This window comes from Diceros bicornis, chromosome 20, assembly GCF_020826845.1.
Source record: "Diceros bicornis minor isolate mBicDic1 chromosome 20, mDicBic1.mat.cur, whole genome shotgun sequence".
In the NCBI taxonomy this organism is placed as follows: Eukaryota; Metazoa; Chordata; class Mammalia; order Perissodactyla; family Rhinocerotidae; genus Diceros; species Diceros bicornis.
In genome coordinates, this window is record NC_080759.1 from 44,539,774 (window position 1) to 44,563,880 (window position 24,107).

Sequence of the window (24,107 nt, forward strand, 5' to 3'; positions counted from 1 at the left end):
TCCTGTTTTGTATTCATGAAGCCAACCCTTCTTTTCCAGGAGCTTAAAATTTTCCCTTCTAACTGTGTAATTACTTAATGAAAAGCTGACCAGGGAGCTTCTTGTATTTTTCCTCATATTTTCTATATAATCCAACAACACAAATGTGCAATTTTTCATATACTGATCATTATTCCTCTTTTCAATATTTCTATTCATCATGGCCCAAACTGTTAATTTCTCCCCAGTTATTTAATTTTCTGCCCATGAATATCTAGATATTCATAAGTCTCAATTTTCCTAATTTTCAGTGTGCTTCCTGAAGCTGCCATTTCATAACTAGAGCATTTTTTTATGCTACAAAACTTTGTTCAGGCATTTCTTCTACCTCCAGTGCTTACTTCTGGCTCTCCCACAAAAACATTAATGGTTTAGTATGCCTCAGTTTAGGAATGGGGTTGATGCCCTCTTACCTTCAGTTTTGTTTTTTTTTTTCCCATACCATTAGTTCTTTTATTTTTCTCATACTCATCTTATTTGACTGCTTGGCATTATTTGTCAGTGTTGATCAGAAACTCCAACATAAAACATTTTCCCTTTTTTGCTGCTATGATGTCATCTTCATCTTATTTCACTTCTACTTCTCAGATCATTCCTTCCCTATCTCTTTAGTAGATATATCCTCCTATGCACAGGCATTATATGCTCAAATTTACCTCTTGGCCCTTTCTCTTTCCACTATATGTACCCAACAGGCAATCTCATATACACAAACAGAGTTTCAATGTTAATCTATACCATGTGACTCACAAAATTAAACCACCAGTCCAGCCCTCTTCTGAACCCAGACGCCCATGTAAAACTGCCTTTGTGGCAGCTGTCTTTGGAGATTTCAGACTTATCTTAAACTCATCAGTAGAAAATTAAACCCATGATGTTCCCTTTTATCACAAGTCCTTTTTCAGTGTTCCATAGTTCACCAAGTGAACTATTCTTCCTTATCTATCTATACATATCTATTCCTGTATGCAAACCAATATCCTAGGGATTATTTTTGAGACCTGCTTCCCCCACTCAAATCTCATATTCAATCTACCTCATTACTTGCTGATTCTTCCTCTTAAATATTGTACAGACATGTCCACTCGTCATCTTCTCTACTCACCACTCTATTCAAAGCTAAATTTCTACGTGGGCTACTTCATTAGCTTCATAATTAATCTTCCAATTCATTATTGAACTTTTACATTCTAAATTTCATTCTCTAGACAGGGTAATTTTTATGAAACTCAAATCTGAAATTCAAATCTGATAGCCACCTTAAACATTAAAACATTGTAATTACTTCTCTTTGCTTCTCTTTAAACATGGACTGGTAGATACCTACTCCTCTAGTCTCGTTTTAAATGAGGTCTAAGCTATCTAATTTCATGATGCAATTATTCCTATTCTGCTTTGATGGCTCCATGTGGGTTTTGGGGTACCATATTAGGTTGGTTCCTTCAATACATCCTAGAAGAGAAGGAAAACAGAAGCCCTGTTTTCTGTATTGTTTGTTTATTTTCTTTTCTACCACCTTAAGTTTTTATCCACAGTGAAGGGAAGAAAAGCAATGGTTCTGATGTATGACTTCTTATCTATCTTCTACTTACTTCACATTCTTTCTCCAAAAACTACTTACTTCTTTTAATTTCCTGCAAGAAACATACAGTATAACAAGTATTCTCCTATCTTTATTTAGCACTGACCAGTATCCTCCTAGAAACATTATGATAAAAGGGATAAAGTAAACATAATTTTCAAAAATAAAAGTTTAAAAAGAGTCAATATCTTTCAATACATTATGAGGATTACTTCTATCTTCCCAATATTAGAGCTTTTTAAAATATTATCTATGAATATAATGTAATGTCATATATACAGTAAGCATCTTGTAGTCAGGACTCAAACAGTGAAATCAACTAAGAGGCATCTTTTTGACTAATGATTATTGAAGACCCCAATGGTAGACCTAACAGACTGTCTTATCTTATGCATAGTAGAGATTCATAGAAGAAAAAATCATTTTAGTAGAGTTTTTACAGTCAATCAATGGTAAATTGTATTGCATTTAAATTTTCTCTGAATTAAAATTTTAGATATGATCATGTATTATTTACTGCTATGTTAAAAAATTACCCCAAAACTTAATTATTTAAAACAACAAATATTTATCTCACGGTTTCTAAAAGTCAGGAAAAATGGAATGGCTTAGGTAAGTGTTTCTGACTCAAGTGTTTCTGTTTCTCTGTCTTCATGAGTCAAGTTTGCAGGCAAATTGTCATCCCAGGTTGCATCCTCTGAAGGCTTGACTACTGCTGGAAAGTCTACTCATAAGAGGTTCAATCATACAGCTAGTAGTCGGTGCTGATTGTCACCTCTGGTGCCTCTGTTCTTTCCATGTGCCTCCCATCTTTCAGGCATTCTCTTCTCCACAGGGCCTTTCTAACAAGATGGACTGGGATTCCTTACGTGGTGGCTGGGCTCAGAGAGGAAGAAATTGGAGAAAAACAGTGGTGGGGGGGTGAGAGAGAGAGAGTGAGAGAGACAGAAGAAGAAGAAAAATAAGAAGAAGGAGAAGGAGGAGAAGGAGAAGAGAGGAAGGGAAAAGAAGAAAAGGAAGGGGAGGGGAGCTGAGAGGAGACAGGAGAGAGAGAGAGAGCACTGAGAACTGAACCTGTCAGGAAGGAAGGAGAGAGGGCACTCACGACTAAAGCCCTAGTTTTTTAAACCATATTTCAGAAGTTACATTCCAATCCTTCTGTGGTATTCTATTCTTTAGAAATGAGTCATTCAGCCCAACCCACTCTCAAGGAGAGGAGTGTTAAGTTCTTCTTGAAGTGAGGAATATCAAGAATCTATGGACATATGTTTAATATCACCACATATCATTAAACTCTTTAAACCCCATTTTAGAACTGTAAAGGAATAAATATTTTTTTCTGTTAAGCAGAATTTTCAGTTACACAGAATAATTTCCCAGCTGTGGAACAGTCTAAGAGTTTATTGCTGAAACCACACACACATACACAAACACACCCATGCACAATGCAAGGTCACACATAACCAAATACATAACCTTAATGCATAAAGTTTTGTCAGAGAAAAAATGCTTGACTTTTCAAAAACGTTCATTCATTAAAAATAAAATTAACTTTGTGTTCATTTGAGCTGTAACCTTTACGCAATCAATGACCATATACTCACTGTAACCATTCTTTAAAATTACAATTATTGAAAAGCTTTATGATCACTGAAGAATAAAAGAAAGTAATATTGATTTGTGACCAGGAGAGATGATCTGAGGCAGTAAATACATGCAATGCTAGACGAAATCACTTCACTCTGCTACTTTCTGACACTGTTGAAGTGGGTCAATTTTAAATAAATTCATCATGTTTTAAATTTAATCATACATTACCTTGTAATACTTAGATAACATTTTAATCCAAGTAACTCCAGGATGAAAAAATGAATTATACCAATTAAGTGACCACAATAGCACAAATTTCCAAAATTGTAGAAGCATACATTTTTCTGTATATCGCTTATAAGTTTTGCTCTTATATTATTCTTTGTCTTTTTTTTGTTCATTTGTTTAACTAATCAAACTAATTCATATAGGTATGTGTATGTAAATGTGGAAGATGAAACCACTCCTCTACAAGTAATGATGTAATAGGCTCTTTCCTTTCCCTGACCATAGTCAGGATGGTTAGGGAAGTGAAATGACATTTTCAGGCCATTGGGTAATAGTTCTAGTAATTCTAGTAATGTTTTAACAGCCATAATGTAAGTGATACTCTGTGGCTTGAATAATGAATACATTTCCCTATGTAAAAATAATAAATTTAGAAAAGTGATAACTTACTACTTTTAAATCTGAAAATTTAAAAATAATAGAAAGAGATAGAGATTGTATATTGAAGAGATGTATCGTCATCTTTAAATATATTTGATCTCCATTTCTTAAAGTTTCTCTCTTTTTTTGCTAAATCATGCTCTCTTTATAACCTTACATCTCAGTTTTATTACTCTCTAGGAAAGATTTTCATTATAAAACAGTAAGCAACCGAACCTAATCTGAGTTGAGTACCTCCACATTGCCGTACCCTCTGGTTACTAGTCAGTTCTCTTTATTTCCCATTTCCCCATTCTTTTTTTTTTTTTTTTTTGTGAGGAAGATCAGCCCTGAGCTAACATCCATGCCAATCCTCCTTTTTTGCTGAGGAAGACCGGCCCTGGGCTAACATCCATGCCCATCTTCCTTCACTTTATATGGGACGCCGCCACAGCACCGCCTGACAAGCGGTGGTCGGTGCGCGCCCAGGATCTGAACCTGCAAATCCCGGGGCCGCCACAGCAGAGCTCGCTCACTTAACCGCTTGTGCCACTGGTCTGGCCCCTCCATTTTCCCATTCTTGAAACAATCCAATTCCTTTCCCCCAATTACATTCTACTCTTGCTTCTCTCTGACTACTCATTTCTACTTTCCTCATCTTCCTACAACCGCCAAATTTGAATTTCCTATGCATTTAACCATATGACTTCTTTTCTTCTTCTGCCGAACTCTCTCCCTAGAGAAGTGCATTCTCTCCCAAGGCTTTAAATCCCATTTATACTCAGAGGCTCCAAAATGTGTATCTCCAGGCCAGATCTAGCTTAAGAGTTCCAAACTTACTTTGCTTAATCAAATACATCCCCATCTGCTCATGATCGTGTAACCTGGCTCAGATATTGTTCTTTTGTAAACCCATTTTTTTTCAGAAAGTTGTTTTGACACCTCCATTTTGTTACACTTCACATCCAATCTATCATGTAGTTTTGCCAATTTATTCTCATCAATATATAACTACATCCATTTTCTTCTATTACAAACAGTAGTTTGAGCCACGATGATCAATTTCACCTGAATTATTGCCCTATTTTTTTAGATTAGCCTCATGTTTTGCTTTGGATAGTTTCATTCCCAGCAATTCCACCCAAATCACTCTCAAAACTGTAATGAACTATATTTTTCAATAACTCTAATCATTGAATTTCCATGCTTAAAATATGTTCAGAACCTCCTCAGTGCATTTAGAATAAAATGCAAAACTCTTAACCTGGCCTACAAATCTATAGTCGTCATTTCAACTTCATTCTATACTTACTTCCCCTTGATCTCTGTATTCTAACCACCAGGGCCTTCTTTTATTCATCTGAAAGCTAAGTTCTATCTTAACTTAGAATTTCTACACATGCCATTTTCTCTTCCTAGTACTGTTTGCTTTGGTCTTCAGATGGTGATTTCACAGCCATTTATCAGTTCTTAGCTGAATTGTCTTTTCCTGAGGAGTGTCTTATAAATACTTCACCCTCAAGCCAAGTCACATGACCAATATCAATATATTTTATCACAACCTTACTTTTGCTTATATGTTCTTATATGGCATTGAATCTTTTATTGTTTTACAGGTTTTATCTACTTTACTTGGGACACAGACTCTCAACGGGAATACCATTTGACTCCAGGCTCACTGCTTAAACATAAAGTCAAAACTCCTTTGTATGACCTGTAGATTATTATCCATTTATCTCACTATATTAGTAAAGGTTATCTTACTGAGTGATGGTAAGCTCCATGAGGTCAGAGATATTATCTAACTTAATCATCTCTCTTCCACATCTAGCACAGTGCTTGGTACATAGATGCATCCAATACATATTTTTAGAATGGATAAAGGATGATCAGTCTTGTATTTTTATTCTCCTTTAATTTTATTACAGAATTAGAAAAGAAAAACAAGATTTTGAGAAAAGTGGCACTATAAACGCAGATGTATTGGGCTTGTGATTTACCAGGCAACAGCCTTGGCATATATAGAAGCAGTCCCTGCCATGTTCTTTGTAAAGTATTTCTGACCTATCGATATCTTCATTCCCCGAAACTCTCTACTTTACCTGGGACACAGAATCTCAATGGGAATACCATTTGACTTCAGGCTCACTGCTTAAACATAAAGTCAAAACTCCTTTGTGTGACCTGTAAAAATTTACACATCTGATCACGGTTTAACTTTGGAGTCATATATTCCTCCTATGCTCATCTAACCACTCTGTGTTCCAGACCTATAAAACATGCTTAAACTTGTATACTTTTTATACTTCTACACCTGATATCTAGTGGAGAGGGGCAGAGAATGCTGACTCTTTCCTCCTTGATTTTGTTGGACTAGACAATTTCTTCAGAACGCAATTTAAGTACCGCATTTTCCAGTTTTGAGAGAGACACAGGAACCACAGTAGATCTCTCAATAGAAAGTACATTTGAAACACACACAATTGGAAGAGCTGGAATAACTGAAGTGTGCGTGTGATTAGGGGCATGGAGGAAGGATTCAGGTTGTTGAATTCAAATACACACACCATTCTTGCAATCCTGAGTCAGGAAGATGTTCCTAGTGCCAAAACTTTAAGCTTGTCACACCCACAAAACTGGTGATTAGACACCAGAATATTGAGTCCAGCCACTTCCACTGTTTCTAAAACTTTACTTGCCAGAATTAAGAGAAGCAAGATGTGCTCTGACTTAACGTCAACCTTCCAAGTGTGATACATGCAAACAATGGGAAAGTGGTCCAAGCTGCTTCCAGAACACTGGCTCAAAGGGAGCCACATTGCTGGTTTTGTTTTAGCTTTCTAACCTCTTCAACTTTAAAGAGAGTGGAATGAGTGTTGAGGAAAACCTGTCTACACAGTCTACCACATATCTTCCATAAAAGCTTCCCCAGCAACCCCAGCAAAATAATGCATATCCACTCTGGAACCTTATATCATTCCTCTCCTTTAATGTTTCCATCACTTTCCACAGTACTGTAACTTTATGGAAGGTATTTATGGAAATACCTTCATCAACACACTCTGAGATCTCCTGAGCATTATTCATCTGTGTCATAATTCCATCTATTCAAAGGTCTTCCAAATGTTAGGTTCTCAATAAACATATTTTGAATTATTTAGATACTGAATGAATGAATAATCATCTGCATAAACGAAATTCCTTATTTGCATGCAGCTAAATTCCTCCTCAAACCTTTTGTGATATACTTAAACTTAGGCAAATGATTTGGCATTTACCATATTTTTCAAAATTCATCTTCTATCACTTCAATTGCAGTGAATCCTCTTTCACAGCCTTTCAAACAGAAGAGTTATAAACATCATCAGTATTCATAATTAAACTTTGTTTTTTTAGAACAGTGGCAATCTCTAGTCAATTTTGTAGATCAGTTTTATGTAGGCACAGAATAAATATTGATAAATATTGGATAAATAAAGGAATGGATAACTGAATTCAATGACTTGAAATCAAATATCCATCTTCGATTTCAAAGTTTAGTTAGGTTCAAAAATGCTTGAATTTTAATTCTCCATATAATATTGGAAAGCATAACTTATATTTAATATGACAGCAGAGAGAAGTCGGATTCCAAATGTGGGAGATAATACAGTAGTTCATTATATATAATTTTAATTAGGTGAATCAACAAAGGTAACACGAGTGGCTCCACACAGCAGTGAAACAGTTATGAAACATTTCAGGATGTGTTTATTTAGCAAATATTTATATATTATTTGCTATGTGCCAAGCATTATTTTAAGCAACTTACAACTATTAGCTTATTTAGTTACTTTGATAACCCTGTTATTATCCTTATGTATTGGTGAAAAAACTGAGACACGGATTAAGTAACTTGTTCAAGGTCAGCAGCTAAAACCAATGAAACCCAGTTCCACTGCAAATGATCTGGTTCCAGAGTTCATGCTTTTAACCACTATACCATGTACTGTAAATACATAATTTTTATGTGTTTCACTAGTGTTGAATACAGTGTTATATAAATTGCATTTTGTGTTTGTTATTATTTACAAATTATAATAACAAGTAATGGATGAGTTTTCTTTTGCCGTGAAAAAAGTTAGCACAATATTAAGAATATAAAACAACACCAAATCATCGCCTCGTATGTGTGTAGATCAGAAGTCTGGATGCTACTCAGCTGGGTTCTCTACTGGGTTTCACATTCAAGGTGTCAGGTGTGCTGCATTCTGATCTGAAGACTCTGTGGAGGGATCTGCTTCCCAGCTTATTCAGATTGTTAGCAGAATCCAATCACGTTTGTAGGAATTAACTCCTTGTTTCTTTGCAGGCTATCCATCAAGAACTGTGCTCATCATCTAGAGGCTGACCACATGCCATGCCACCTGGCCCCTTCCAACTTGAAAGGCAATAACTGAGAATCTTCTTTACACCAAATCTCTCTCATTCTCATAATCTCTTCTTCCGAGAAGAGCCCAGCCCCTATAAGGGCTCCCGATTAGGACAGGCTCACCAAAATACTCTTCCTTTCTTAAAGTCAACTGATTTGGAAATTAAATTATTTAATTATTGCTTGTAGAACTGAAAGGAAAAAATGGAAAATTCCAGTATTATATTTGGAAGTGTCAACCCTCCTTTTTCAACAATGGATAGATCAAGCAGATAAAAAAATCAGTAAGGATATAATTGACCCAAACAGCACTATCACTGAAGTTGATCTCATTGATATTTATATAGAGAACATTCCTTCCAACAACAGCAGAATACCTATTCATCAAAATCCACAGAGCTTTACAAAACGAACAGTAAATCTTTATACGTGCAATGAAGAAAATCAATTAGGAAATGGTGGGATTTCAGGATGGAATGCAGAATGTTACAAAACTCTTACTGTATTACAAACATATAAAATAACTTCATTGAAAGGAGTAGAGAAAAAGGATGCTAAGTTGACTTTAAAAATGAACAGAGTCTCTAAATCTAAAAGCAAAAGAACTGTACGTAAGCAATTTACTCTAATTGATAAAGATGTTTCCCATGAGGTACAGGTTATCAATTCTGGTACCTCTACACATATACATTGGAATTGAACAATTAAGTAAATAGATGTCAGATGGTGGAACCCAGGTTTCTCATTGTTGGTGTAGGAGTTCACAAACAAGGGAAGAAGGCCAGAATGATGCATGTGATACTAGATTAGAGTCAGAGATATCAGCAAGAATTTATGTTTAGCTTAATATAGACAAAAATCATTAGATGTAGAAATATTTATAGATGTGTGTATGTACATGATAAGAATGCACACATATATTTCTTTGCTTTGTCAGCTGAGAAGGCCTTGAAGAAATGACATCTCCTTGAAGCACACCTAGCAATTAGATCTTAATTTCTTATAAAGCAACCAGGGCTCCTTGGAAAAATGGATGATTCTACAAATGGGGCAGGAAATATACAAGAGGAACCTGGAGCATTTTGTAGCTCTAGAAACTAAGAACATGGTCAGAAAAATCTATTCTGAGGGGTATATCAAACGGCCACAAGAACCAACTGAAAGAGCTCCCAAAGACTACAACAATTTGAACAACAAAACAAGAACATTAGTAGTAAATTATAACCCAAAGTGTAATTTTCCTGAGTCCATAATTATATACATTAATGATTGAATAAATAAAAAAAGGAGAAGGGACAAATCTCCCATGCAGAAGAATTCCAAATAATTTATTTATATACACCCAACCAAAGCAGGTGACTCAGTTTTTAAAGACATGTCTTATGTAATATTATAATTGAAATAATTGGCCAGTGATGCTGTCATAATTCATTTATTCTGACACATATTTTTTAAATTTTGATATCTCCTGAAAATATAGTGCACTTTACAATTTAATGGTATACCTTAGTTTATTTAGCAGTATATTCTTGCTTAATGGAACACGAAATATTAATGTGATATACAGTCTACGGGCTCTTGGATGCAAGGAAGTGTGACAGACATGAGTTTATAGTAAAGTCTGCATGTCAACTAAGCATCAGAGAAGAAAGCAGACTCTGGGAACAGTCGTGTTTAGGTCAGTCACTGGTCTCGGCATGCAACAAACTTCAAAGTGAGTAGTGGTAAGGTAGGAAATCAATAAAGGTATGTGACTAGAACCAGGGGTCTTTGAAATCAACACATCAAGATTCAAACAGTTTTGGAGCAGTGGGGCTGACATGGAGACAGAGGACCTGATCAGAGACAACTTTTATATAGAAACAGCAGCTCCCAGACTCACATCTTGAGATAAAAGTGGTTCTGAGTGGAAATGCCTAAGTTCCTACTGAAAATGTAGCACTTCTAGCCCTGACCTACCCAGTTCACTCCACATCATTCTTGATGGGTGTCCAAATGTAGTGTTTCTGTTTTTCCCTTCTAAGCTGCCTATCAATAGCAATGTCTTTTGGGTTGAGCTCCAAAAGTGGGTCTGTCCTAGAATATCCAGAAGCCTTATTGGGAGTGTGTAGGTGGTTCATTTTCATGACAGGGGTAACGAACCCTCCCCATTGAGCTAATGACAGTGTATCATAGCCTGAATTTGGACAATTTTGACATGTTTACATCTTGTCTTTCCTTAATTGTTTGTGAAATCTTTGAGGCTGATAAAAAGGAAGGGAATTGACAGGTGGTGAGTAGAAGGCATTGTTTTTCATCACAAGTTTTTCAGTGGGGTATAATAACAGATATACAGTCAACTGAGCATACTTAAAGAGTGCAATTTGATCAATTTTGACATATGTTTACATCTGTGAAACCACCACAACAATCAAGAAAACAAAATTTCATCACCATCAAAAGTTTCCTCCTGCCCCTGTGTAATCCATCCCTCCGTTTATTCTGTCCTCAGGCTACCACTTGATTTTACAGCAAAAAACAGGAATGAGAAGTAAATTATCTGTTGTAAGCCATTGAAATTCTGTGGTTGTTCATTTCTTAGAAACTTTTTACAATTTTCTTTCTTATAATTTTGCTAATATATGACATATACATTTCTTTTGCATTCTTAGAGATAATGTGAATAATATACTAAGACATTATATTGTATCTCTTAAGTGAAAGTTTCACTCAAACTTTCAAGACCAGATTGATTTTTATAACTTTATATATTGTTGTGCTCTACCCCTTGAGCTCACCATCTCTATACTCTCTCTCACCTCCCAAGTCCTATCGAGGTCCTGGAGACTCCAAACAATGGCTTGAAAAGTTACAGTGGAAAATGCTCTGGATAACCTATACTGTGTGACTTAGCATACTTGAGAAGGCATTTCTTAAACTCTTTCCTAAATTTAGGATTATTTACTTTTGAAAAGTCCATAGTTTATTTAGGCTACTTAAATTTGTCTCAAATCTCAAATTCGTCTCTGAAGCCTGAAAGTAGCCTTCAGCGTTGCTCTAAAACGTGGATTTGTGCTGCCTCATTTTCTTTTAACTTCAATTTGTCTATGTGATAAAAATATCCATCCCTTTTCTCTTTTGCTTTTTTTTTCTCCTTTTTAAACTTAAGGTCCTCTCTTTATAAATGCACTTCAAGTTCTTCTCATGCGAGGGTTAAAGCAATGTTTCTCAAACGTGTGGTGAGGGACTGTCACGTGCATTGCAGGATGTTCAGCAGCCTCTCTGGTCTCTACCAGCTAGATGCCAGTCATACACCATCTCCTTCCCAGTTATGATAACCTGAAATGTCTGTAGACATTGACAAATGTCCACTGGATGAGGAGATGGATGTGGAGGGTAAAATTCCTCTTTTTGAGAACCACTATATTAGAGTATATCAGTAAAAGTAAAAAACTTGTAATTCAAAATACCCTAGCAAAATTCCTTGACTACTTTCTCCCAAGAAACAGATTACACACACACATACGTCTTACATACTTAGCTTTCATTACACCAACTTTAAAGAATTCCTGTTATGCTAATAAAAGATCTAAGGAAAGTTCTACATGCTGATGTTTAGATATTAAAATCATTATGTAACTAAAATAATTATGAAATTCCAAGTAGTAATAGGAAAATAATCCAAAAATTCAAAATAGTCACTGCTTTCTTATAGGATTTACTTCATGTTGTCCTTCTATCAATTCTTAACATTGCTGAAAAATGTGGCTATTGATGTGAAAATTTTCGTTGTTGTAATCTTAGCTCAGGATGGTGGTTCTCAATTGGGGGAGATTTTGCTCAAAGGGGGAAATTTGTAAAAGTTAGGAAATATTTTTAGTGGTTACTACTGCAGGGCGATGGGGTGTGCTACTGACGTCTAGAAGGTAGAGGCCGGGGATACTGTTACACACAATGCAATGAAGGCCAATGCCCCATTACCAGGTTCAAAGGTCAATAGTGGCAAAGTTGAGAATATTCCTAGAGTGATATAACATTTTAATCTTTTCATTTAATGTGCTAGTAACGTAATTCTGTGTTTTCCCAAAATGAGTAACTCAAAATTGCCTATTCTAAAAACAAAGTTTCACGAATGCCAAAACATAGATATGGAAATTAATTTATTTAAATTTAAATTTTTCATCTGGGAATATTGTGGTTGAAAAGAAGTTGCAGCATTGAGTGACTAACTGTCAAATGAAATGTTCAATCCTAATCACCATTCCTATTTTCTCTACTCTAAAATAAAATCATAATCTAAAGCAATCTGGAGTATTAATATACAAAAGTTTTGTTTTTGATGATACTATTTAATTACATTAGATATGATATGTCTCAACCTAATTACATTATTAATGCTACCATATGAATTCAGAAAAGTCAAATGAGTATGTTGGAGAGGAAATTTAAGCATTAAGTGGGATTCCACTCTGAAAGTCTTTCCAGTACAATTTTAATGATTTTATGGTTTATGAATTAATTTAATTGACCAATAAAGTCATGTTTGAACCATATGGAAGATGTCTACCTTGTGTACACATTCTTAACAAATATCAGTCCAGATTAGAGTCAGAGCTTTTGGGTTCTCAGCTTGGAATTGACACTGTTTATCTACATGATTGAGGCCAGTCACTTCACATTTTTGTGTCTCTTATTTCTCATTTCTAAAATGAGTAGTTTGGACTAAATAATATCTAAAGTTCCTTTTACTTACCCACTCTAACATGTTTTACATATCATAAATATGCAAACAAATAGATTCTCTGATATTATAACTGTAGATTTATATACAAAAATACTTGTTATTAAATTGATAGGCTATTTTAATTAATTTAATAATCAATGAGAACTACTTCAATAAAATTGGAAAAAATTAAAAGCAGATCCTGGCTGGCCAAATTCCTTTTTTTTTTATCAGTTATCTAATACTGCATTACACACTACCTCAAAACTTGCTGACTTAAAACAAACACTCGTTATTGCTCGTGAATCTCTGCCTTGTCTAGCCTGCTTTTTTTTGCATGTGTGCTTGACTAGACTGACTCATCCATGCCTGTGTGAACACCTGTGGGCCAAATGGCAGGCTCTGTTGATTTCAGCTGACCTTTTACCTATGTTTGGTGTTGACTAACCGTAAGCTGGTCTTGGATGATCTCAGCAGGGACAACAGAACTACCTTCCACATGCCTCTCATGTGTATGAAACTCTGATATCTCTCCAGGGTCATGTTCTAAGGCAGCCTCCCAGAGGGAAAAGGGGAAGCAGAAACTGGCAAGCATTTTCTTTTTTTAAAGCCTCTCCCTGTGTGACATTCTCTAACACCATATTGGCCAAAGCAACTCACGTGATCAAGTCCATAATCAGAGCGGGAAGGCATTACAAAATCACAAGACAAAGTTCATATTTATGGTGGCAGCACTAATGCAGTCAATCTACTCACTTCTGGTAACAATTCAAATGGGTTGTAATATAAAGGCATAGTAAAGTATAAATATTTTGTGACTTTATAGAAAGAGAAGCATGAAGAACAATGTTATAAAACTATAACAATGCTTTATAAGATGTGTTTTAATAACATTATAACTTCTTTGTGCGGGTTACTAGTATATAATACTGTATATGGCTATAGACCTCTATTACCGTTGTTTCATACTTTTTATCATCTCCTAATGCCCTATATTATGATTTTTCTGTGGTAAAATTAACTTTCTATGATTTTTTTCCTGACCTCATTCACATACAAGTAAAATATATTTATTTTCTCTTATATCCTTCTGTTTTGTAATTATAATAACTCAACAAATAGTAGAATAGACCTCGGAGTGGAAAGAGAGAATAAGAAAGAAACAAACGTCCCTTAATTTTAAAAAAATTGATATCTATGTGGCTTCTCAAGAGGCAAAAACAAAAGTTTTAATATTCAGTAGGTAACGTAAGAATAACAGATGCCAACATTATTTATTTTAGGGTATAACATAAGCCTGGATACCACTGCTATTTTACTGTTCCAATAATACTATCCTAGATCTGAAGACTGTTTAGTGTAATACTATTTTAGATCTGAAGACTGTTTAGTGTCTTCATCAAACAAACGATCCAATGGAACAGCATAATTAACTGGAAGTCAAGAGGTACTCAATATTTGAATGTATATGTTATTCAAACATGAGAAGGAGTGCATTCGAACTTAAAGGGTTATTATGTATTTTCTGTTATTTCTGTTATGTTACTTCTTCATGTTCTCAATGATTTCAGGAATGCATTATTATCAATGCATCTACTAGAACACAAAGCATCATTGTGTAAATTATATATGGTACTCCGTATGAGAGGTTGAATTATGAAAAAGTGCATCTATTATGGGAATCTCACACTTATGCCAGCACACATAGTTTGGCAGTGACAGCAGAGAGAGGATAGCCTAGTGGTCTTGTATGCCATTGTTGAACTCTTGTATATCTGGGAACTAAAGATTTAGATAAAATTCAAGTAAATATTTTAGATATTTAAAGTAATGACATTTCTCTAGAAATAAAATAAATTTAGAGATGGGAGATAATGTTGGAAATACCTTAATTAAAAATTTTACATGTATACATTCAAAGGAAAATAATCTTCTAAGTAGTATTACTAATAAAAGAACTTTGTCTTGAGTGACATGTTCTGAGCAGAAAAATTCTAGACTATCTCTAACAATAGCCAGCAGAATAAGATTTACAAGCCCCAATATGTCATTTTTCTGTGTCACTGTAATTTTAGAATTGATGGCTGGGGCCGGCCCCGTGGCTTAGCCGTTAAGTGCATGCGCTCCGCTGCTGGCAGCCCGGGTTCGGATCCCGGGCACGCACCGCTTCTCCGGCCATGCTGGCGAACCCGGGCACGCACCGCTTCTCCGGCCATGCTGGGGCCGCGTCCCACATACAGCAACTGGAAGGATGTGCAGCTATGACATACAACCATCTACTGGGGCTTTGGGGGGAAAAAATAAATAAATAAAATATTAAAAAAAAAAAAGAATTGATGGCTGCTAAAACTTAATTTAGTTTGAGTCTCTTCTAATCATATTTACAGTTTTATGGACAGCCATGTTCAATGCAATTATATTATATATTACCAGAAACATGCAAGATTTAAAGTAAGAATCTATTTTAAATGCTCTGATATTTGGGAATCTCTATCAAATTGTGCTAGACCAAGGATTTTAAAGAAAACCTTTTACTTAATAAAGCATTTGATCGCAATAGTAAATCCGCCAGTACGAATCGCCACATTTTGTTTTTGCATTTTCTAAAGCACATCCGCCACAGTGATTAGATACAGACTCCTGCGTGTAATCCGATATTAGGTGAAAATTTAAACTACGGATGCCTCGATGTGAATATGCAGAAGAATAAATCGATTTTTATGGTACGCTCAAAAAGAAAATCCATCTTTTCATGACGTAAATTAAGTTTATAAATAAATCTTGAAAGTAATATTTTGGCTCATTTTAAAGAATGGACTTTCAATTTCTGATGTTAATAATGACATACTTATTTGTTGAATAAATTTTAAGCGGCCAAATATGAAAATAATTAGGGGGCTCAGTAACTGGAGACAGAGAAGGAAGGACTATTATTATGACACCACATACACAATATGGTACTTACTATGCTGTAAGCTTTAGCATATTTTGTCAACTAGTTTCTTTAGGGCGGGTATAACTTGACCTAGACTGGTTTGTTTGTTTGTTTATCTGCCTATTTATTTATTTTTGCAATATTTTTTATTTATTCTGTTTGGCCCATGGTCAATGTTAAATTATTTAGACTTCCAGTTGACTGAAACTAATGAAATATTTCCGTTTGTGGCTGTTCACAGGCTTTGTTCTGCCCTAATTTATTAAATAATCTCTTGGCAGAGTTGAAACCATACAGCTGTTAAAGACAGATAAATCAACGCCAGTGAGAGAAGAGATGAGTATATTTATGTGTCAAAGCTTTCTATTACCACCATTGAAAAAAAGTGAGACAGACATTTATTTAATCAGTCATATTCTTTAAAATATAAACTTATTATAGTGAATATTTATACCCTCAAGTAAGGGAATATCTAAATAAAGTCAATAATAACAAATAGAATCAATGAACTCTCTTTGTGATATTTTTAAAGCGGCATCTTTTCTAAAAATATGGGAAGCAGCTATGTTAAATGAAGCGTAGAGTAACTCACAACCAATAGAGCACACCTTCCATTTTTTTATCTTTTTAATACAAAAATATCATTCATAAATAAATGTCGCACTAAGTCCCATGTGGTATTTTTTTGCATAAGGACTATCTCCCTTAAAACCATTCTTCCTCATATGCTTCTCTTATTTAAAAAGTCCTTAGAATTACTAACAATTCTCAATGCATTATAACTTAAGAAACGTGATCTTTGCCGTAATAGTTGCTGACAACTATTACAGGAATCCTGGCAGGCAAATTGTTGTATATAAATTATGTAATTTGCTACAAATGAAATAACCTTTAGAGTTTAGAAGCAGTCAAACAAACAGGACATAAAATTATTATTATTATTATTATTATTGTGAGGAAGATCAGCCCTGAGTTAACATCTGCCAATCCTCCTCTTTTTCTGCTGAGGAAGACTGGCCCTGGGCTAACATCTGTGCCCATCTTCCTCCACTTTACATGGGACGCCGCCACAGCATGGCCTGACAAGCCGTGCGTCCATGCGCGCCCGGGATCCGAACCGGCGAACCCCGGGCCGCCGCAGTGGAGCGCGCGCACTTAACCGCTTGCACCCCCGGGCCGGCCCCAGAACATAAAATTATTATCAAAGCCATACACATTTTTTTTACAGAAAATTGCTCTTTGACAACCTCATTTTCTCTGAGGAGACATCTTGTCAAAAATGAATAATAGATAAATACAAATACTTAGTTACAAGCAGAGTTAAGATTAAATTTTGGCCACAGAGGGTCTGGATGAGAATAAGGAGAGCAAAGGATATTATAGCGTATGTAATTTGTCTCTAATGACTCAACCCTCAACTTTACTTCACTTCAAATTTTAGCAAACTTTCTGCTAAGTTTGCATGATTAGATGTACAACATTGTGTCCTGTGTAAGCCAGGGCCAGGACAGCTGTATTAAAGCCTTACATAAACCCAGAGAGGTCATAAGAAATACAATTTGGAAAAATTTAGATGAGGTACAGCAGGAATTTTCTAAACAATAGACCAGGTCTAAAACAATAGACCAGGCCCTTGAATGTTGATATACTCCTGCTTTCTACATCCAGGTCCCTTTCAAAACTATAAAAAGGCCACAGGCCTGGGGATCTGGGTTCCTAGGAATAGGGGCTTCTTTAATCCACACGGCTGCTGAGACCACTGAAAAGATGGACGAGGCCTTGAGTGGAAAATGTGCTTGAATCCACTCAGGTCTATGACTTGTATTATATGTGTCCTTTGTACAGGCTAAATGCTGATCTGGCTGAAAATCAACATAAAGCTTCCTTAACATCGTTTGAGGTCTCATTTCTCCTGACTTTAAACTTGAGCATTCTTTTGTGATGTGCCAAGCTCAGGATCCCAGTCAGCCTGTCCACACTGCGGTCCCCACACTGATTCCCTCCTATTCCATCTTTTATATCCCCTCTTCTCACTCTCAAACTGTGTGTATAAAAAAGAAGCAGCCATAGAACTATGATATTAGCCAAGAAAGTCACAAAATATTGCAATGAGCAAACACTTTGGGGGTGGCGCTAAACTTCTACCATCATCAATATCACCCTATATTTAAGCATCTCCATATTTCTCGCTTAAAACTTAGGAAATATCTTTCTTATTTGTTTTTTTTGTATGCCAGAGGAGGACATGCCTTAGGGCCCCACTGTCAAGACAAGTACAGCACAATAGTCCAGGCTCATCAGCAGGTGACATCAGTATGGATGACTGTCTTTTAATCTGCACATGTACTGTGTTGCAGCTCCCAGTTATGAAGTATTATATAATATTTTGAAGGACGCCTATCAACTTGAGTGTTTCTTACAAGCATTTTGAAAGATCTTTTTTCTTGGCATATGACTTATAAATTTGTCCTGGTATTTTTCCTTTGATTAGCTCTACTGAAATATAACTCGGCCATTTAAATAGTTCCACACAATAGGGCCACATTGTCTACATTAAATCTATACAATACACTAAAGAAGAGTTTCTCAACCCAACTTCTAGAGTGTGCTCTTTTCATTCCCTTTTAACAACTATATTAAAGAATGGTTTTAGAAAAACTATTACTAAATGTTCCAATAATTTGGAAATGTATGTCCTCAAAAAGCTATAGGTTCATATATGTAATACAGTGTTGCAACAGATTATCAGATTAAAGATGTCAAAGCAGTAATAAACACAATAAATAGGCTTTCCTATTCTGAAAGGTCTCCTGCAGAGGTAATGTGTTGCTATTTGAATTGCGTGCTGCTTTGCTAATCAAATAACGAAAAACATCGGGGATAAGAAAAGCTGCTATTAAAGTGATGTGTATTTGCGGAATGTAATCACAAAAATTTTCAGATGCTTATAATGAAAAGAAAAATTGTTGTTGCCATCATCTACATGCAGCGTTAACAGACACTATTCACTTATACATACAAAAATCTTATAACAGCTTTTTTTTTTTTTGGCTACCAAGTTTACTGTATTTTTCACAAAATAGGGCTTCTGATGTTTGTAATGTTAATAAACATTCTTGATTTACTAATTTTCAAAATAATGACACAAATTTAGCTTTCTCTTTGGAATGGAAAACTTGTTTGGAGGTTACTTCATTCTTTTTCTCTTTTTTTAAAAGCGCATCTCGTAGTGCCAGCTGCTTTTCTCGGAAGGAATGCTTATTTTTGACCAGACTTTATGGCTATACCGCATCATCATAAAGTTCTTCTGTTTTTTCTTCCCTTTATTTGTGGAACTGGAAAATGGATTCATTTTGGTTTTCTTCCTCACAAATTCTTTTCGGTCTGTCTTTCCAGCCACTGCAGTTGCTAGTCTCATCTCCTCGTCAGGCTTTGGCTTTTTATGAAGGCGTTCCATGTCTCAAAGAGAAAGTAACTCGCCCCTGGGCCCCTCATCACTGTCTATTTCAATGTATTTCCTCTTTTGGGCTTTCCCGGGGGCAGCATTGAGTTCTTCCCTCATCTGGGCCATGCAGATTTTCTGGAAGTCTTCCTGAGTTAAAACTAAGCTAGTGCTGATGGCTGCAGCTTTGGCTTTCCACTCCTCCATGCGCATGCTGTTCCGCTTCCTGGAGATTTCTTGCTGTTCTTCGTCAGAAGGGTGATGCACATCAACCCACTCACCATCAGCACCTGCCTCGTTACTGAGACTGGTACTTTCCCACCCCTCTTCATCACTTTCAGCATTCTCTTCCTCTTTTTCAACTTCCAAAATTTCTGCTCCTGGAATGTAATCTTTAGCATCTAATTCTCTATATTCTTGCACTCTTGCTTCTATGGAGGCCTCTGCAGGTTTACCACGGAATTTCTTCTGCAACATCTGAGGATTCAGTGTTGGGAAGAGCTAAATCAAAGTTCTAGCAGACATCACCACATTCTTATCTTTGTGGGTTTTATACTGAGCCAGGTCTTGGAGAAGTTCTTCAGTCATGGCTAGAGGACATCAATCTGTTACCTCTTTTATAGCATTGATTCCTATTATCATGATTTCCCCAGAGTTCTTGTCGGTAACAGAATTGTTGGCCACGGTCATGAGCAAGGACTGAATGATCTCTGGGGGTACTAAGTGATGAGACGCTTGTGCAGCAAAAAGAAGGATCTTTGTTACTTCTCTTTGGTGGGGTTGCAGAAATCTTTGCACAAACGGATAGAAGTTGAAAGGAAAAAAGCCCATGAATTCCCACCAATCTGGATATGACGTTCACGAGCATCATTTTCATTTCAAAGCTCTCCTTACAGCTCTCCAGCTGCTTTAGTAGTTTTTCTGCAAAATATTGGGGATCATGAATCAAGTGAATAGCTAAAAAATTAAACACCTCTGTATTTTTCTTCTTCTTTTGTTTCTTGAGCACTTTCATAGCCTTTCCCAACCTCTTCTTGTGTTTGGAGCTTTTCTTCCCTGTGGCATACTGCACTAGCAGGTCTCTTGCTGTCGGTCTGTCATCCTCAGATTCTAAGTCACTGTTCTGTTTCTCTTATTCATCTTTCTGGGGAAGAATGTCAAAGCAGCAACTAATATCTTGGTGACCATAGAGAAACACCCAGTTGTGATCACACTGACAGTTGTGGCATTGTTCCAGATGTTTCTGCTGTAGAGTTCCATCATCACATCCAAAGATATCTTGGCTGCAGTTGCATTGCTGTCTCTTAACGTGGTGTACATGATATTCTGCAATACTGTATTCACTTTAGTGTTCTTGTGTTTTGCATTTATATTCTTGGTATCAGTCACAATATGAGTGTATTAAGTCTTTCGCAGAAGCTTATCATGGCAACGCAGAAGTTCAAAGAAGAGTTCTAGTGAACTTGATGGATTGATGAGATTCTTATTTCTCAGCAAGATCAAAGCTTTGCAAAATGTCATTTGAAGATCTGGATCCAAGACAGTATGATTGTAGGAGAGAAGATCTTTCAGCTCTTGAGGAAAGTTACTTAAATGTTCTGGATAGCACTGACCAATCTATGCCATAAACATCACCAGCTCTGCCAGTTCTTTGCTAGGTTTATTTGGTTGTAATTTGAAAATCTCCACATTGGATTTGTAATGATTATACTGCTGTAGAAACTCCTCCACGTAGCCCAGTGGGTCCCATTTGATCAGCTTCTGTAACTGCTGCAAGTTGCTGGGCAGCTCGTTATCATTTCTGTTAGACATGTTGGCTGCTAACTAGGTCTGCACCAGCAGCTTTCAGAAAACGCATAACGCAGGCAACCGCCAACCGTCTCAGCTGAGGCTGGGAATCGTGCTTCCGGGTATGACCAGAAACAGCACATGGGACTCTCCGCAGGCAGCACCATCTTGGCTCTTAAAATGAGCTCTTATAAGAACTTTTATGTCCTTGTATATGGTAGTCTTGCCAAAAAGAATTAAGAGGTATCATGTAGATCCAATGTCTTAGAATGGTTTGCAGTTTATAAGCGTCTCCATGGATAGACTGCCTATCATGGATTAACCTCCTAGAGTACTATTCTAGTAAATTATGATTATTTAATTGATGAATACATTTCTAAAACCTATTTCATTTGTGGGCATACCTATCAATTGGAAATAGTATTTGGAGATCCAACTACGGACACTTTAAAAAAATAGAGATTTTCTTTTCCGTTTGCAGATAAGTTTGCAAATCAGTAGTTTATTGGTATTGTGTAAGCTTCATGCTGTCATCAGGAACCTAAGCAATTATATTTCTCTTTCACTAACTTCAGCACATGTCTTCCATCTTAAACCACAAGCTTCTAGCCATCACATCTGCATTTCAGGCCAGTAGCGAAGCGTGTAGGAAGATAAAGAAGGCATATCTCCCTGCTGAGGCAACTGCATTTAATGAGCCATCTCAGAAGTTACACATAACTTGTCTTAAAACAATTTCATCTGGACATAGGGAGGATGGGAAACGTGGCATTGTGCTCAGCTAAAACTGGGATTCTGTTGCTAAGAATGGGACTATGCACACTGGAAGGTCAATAGCAATCTCTGATGACATATACAATAATGACTTTGAATGAAATCTTTAGGCGATGCTATACACCCATGGAATATTAACAGGTAAAAACAGCAAGGTTAAAAATTTCAGTGAAGAGGGGCTGGCCTGTGGCGTAGTAGTTAAGTGCGCGTGCTCCGCTTCTGGCGGCCAGGGTTCAGATCCCGGGCGTGCACGGACCCACAGCTTGTCAAGCCATGCTGTGGCGGTGCCCCACATAAAGTGGAGGAAGATGGGCACTGATGTTAGCCCAGGGCCAGTCTTCCTCAGCAAAAAGAGGAGGATTGGCATGAATGTTAGGTCAGGGCTGATCTTCCTCACCAAAAAATAAAAAATATTTTCAGTGAAGCAATAAGGCATAATTTGTTAGTAGATGTTTTGTGTGTTCAAACAGGCAACAAGTGATTAACTCTACTAATAGTGACTGAATGTATAAAATGAAGAATAAACATGACCATCAACATCCCAAATAACATTTGGGGGAGTTTACTCTCTCTAAGGCTCTAAGGAATATATATTTTTATTAACCCATGTCTTCAAGATATTCAGAGTCTGATAGTATGAATGATATCAACATAAAGCAAACCAAATAAAAGCTAAATAAATAAAAAAATATTGTTATAAGAACATAGAGATATGATAATGCATTTGATATATATTGTATTTCCTGTGTCCATAGTTTGATAATACCATAGAAATTTACTGCTCTGTTCAATGTTAGAATCAATAGAATTACAGAAGCAGTGATTAAACAGATAGAGATAAAAATGTCAGCTCTGTCACTTATTGTTTGAAAAGTTGTCTAAGGCTGGTCATGTGGGATTGTTTCTATTCATCACCGGATATAAATTTTCCTAGAAAGCTGCAAGACTATGCCAAAGGGCAGGAGCCTGCTCTTGCATTTTACTGCATCGTGCAGAGTGCAGACCACAGAGATTGCTCCCTGCCAGAAGATAGAGGGAACCATTGAGATACACAGGCCCAGACTCCCCTTCCCAGATACTCACAAATCTTATAAATAATACCTCCCTCCAAGCAGGGAATGAATGAGGAGTGGAGAGTCTGTAAGGATTACTCTTAGGAAAGCTTTCTGGAGGGAAAGAGGAGACTTTTGTCAACAATTTTGTACGTTTCACTCTTGACCTATCAGCTGTATACATCCACTGATAATAAACACGATTTTCCAAAATTCTTTCTAGAACTCTAGGCGATTGAGACATTTCACTGCACTTGCTGCGTGATCTTCAGATCCCTTCTGCCTGGACTGTGAGAGGGAGCAGAATACGCCACCCCACATGCGCCATTTTGGCATGTAGATTATTTTGAGCTGAAGACCATCTGGGGCCCAGCAGATTCAGGAAGAGATTTTTACCTCCCCATTAACTGACTAAAAGAATTTAGATAGGAGGCCTGTACCAGGAACAGAGCCATTGCCAGATATAAAAAGTTATATCAGAAAGACTTATCTGCTTGGCAAGGCAAACATTTGTTTACCAAACATTTGCTCTTCTCATCTTCCTGTGAATTGTCTTCCCCCCCTTTGAAGCCCCAGATCCCTACCGTCCTCTCCTTGGTTCAGGATGGTATATAAGTCTCAATTACCTGACTGCCAGGGAGTCTCATATTTTTATGGACTTCCATAAGTATGAAATTTGTTTTTCTCCTCACAATCTGTCTTATGTCAATTTAATTATTAGACCAGCCAAAGAACCTAGAAGGGAAGAAGGGAAAAGTTTTCTGCCCCTCCAACTGTAACTGTACTCTCTGAGGTAAAAAAAAATTACTAATCTATGTTTACCTTAAAAAGAAAGTGCCCTTATTATGCAGGACCAAATAACACCACTAAAACTCATGTTTATGAAAAAACACAGATAATTACATTTTATTATGTGTGTTCTAAAGAAAAAATAATTGTGTTCTGCAATGTAATTTTATAATGTACTATTCTAAATACTTTCGTTTAAACAAGATCATTACAAAAATGTTTTGCACTCTGAAATATTTTTGAATACTTCTTGAAAATGATCACAAAATATATGAGCTCTGAATGTTTTGAATTATTTTAATATGTTCACTATAACTGAAATTTTTAAAGATAATACTCATTTGCATAATGCTGA

General features: G+C 36.3%; 1 pseudogene; it reads right to left on the minus strand.

The window, feature by feature from the left end:
* Positions 1–19,014: 19,014 nt before the first annotated feature.
* On the minus strand, positions 19,015–21,161 carry LOC131418923 (protein SDA1 homolog; annotated as a pseudogene).
* Between the last annotated feature and the right edge of the window lie 2,946 nt (positions 21,162–24,107).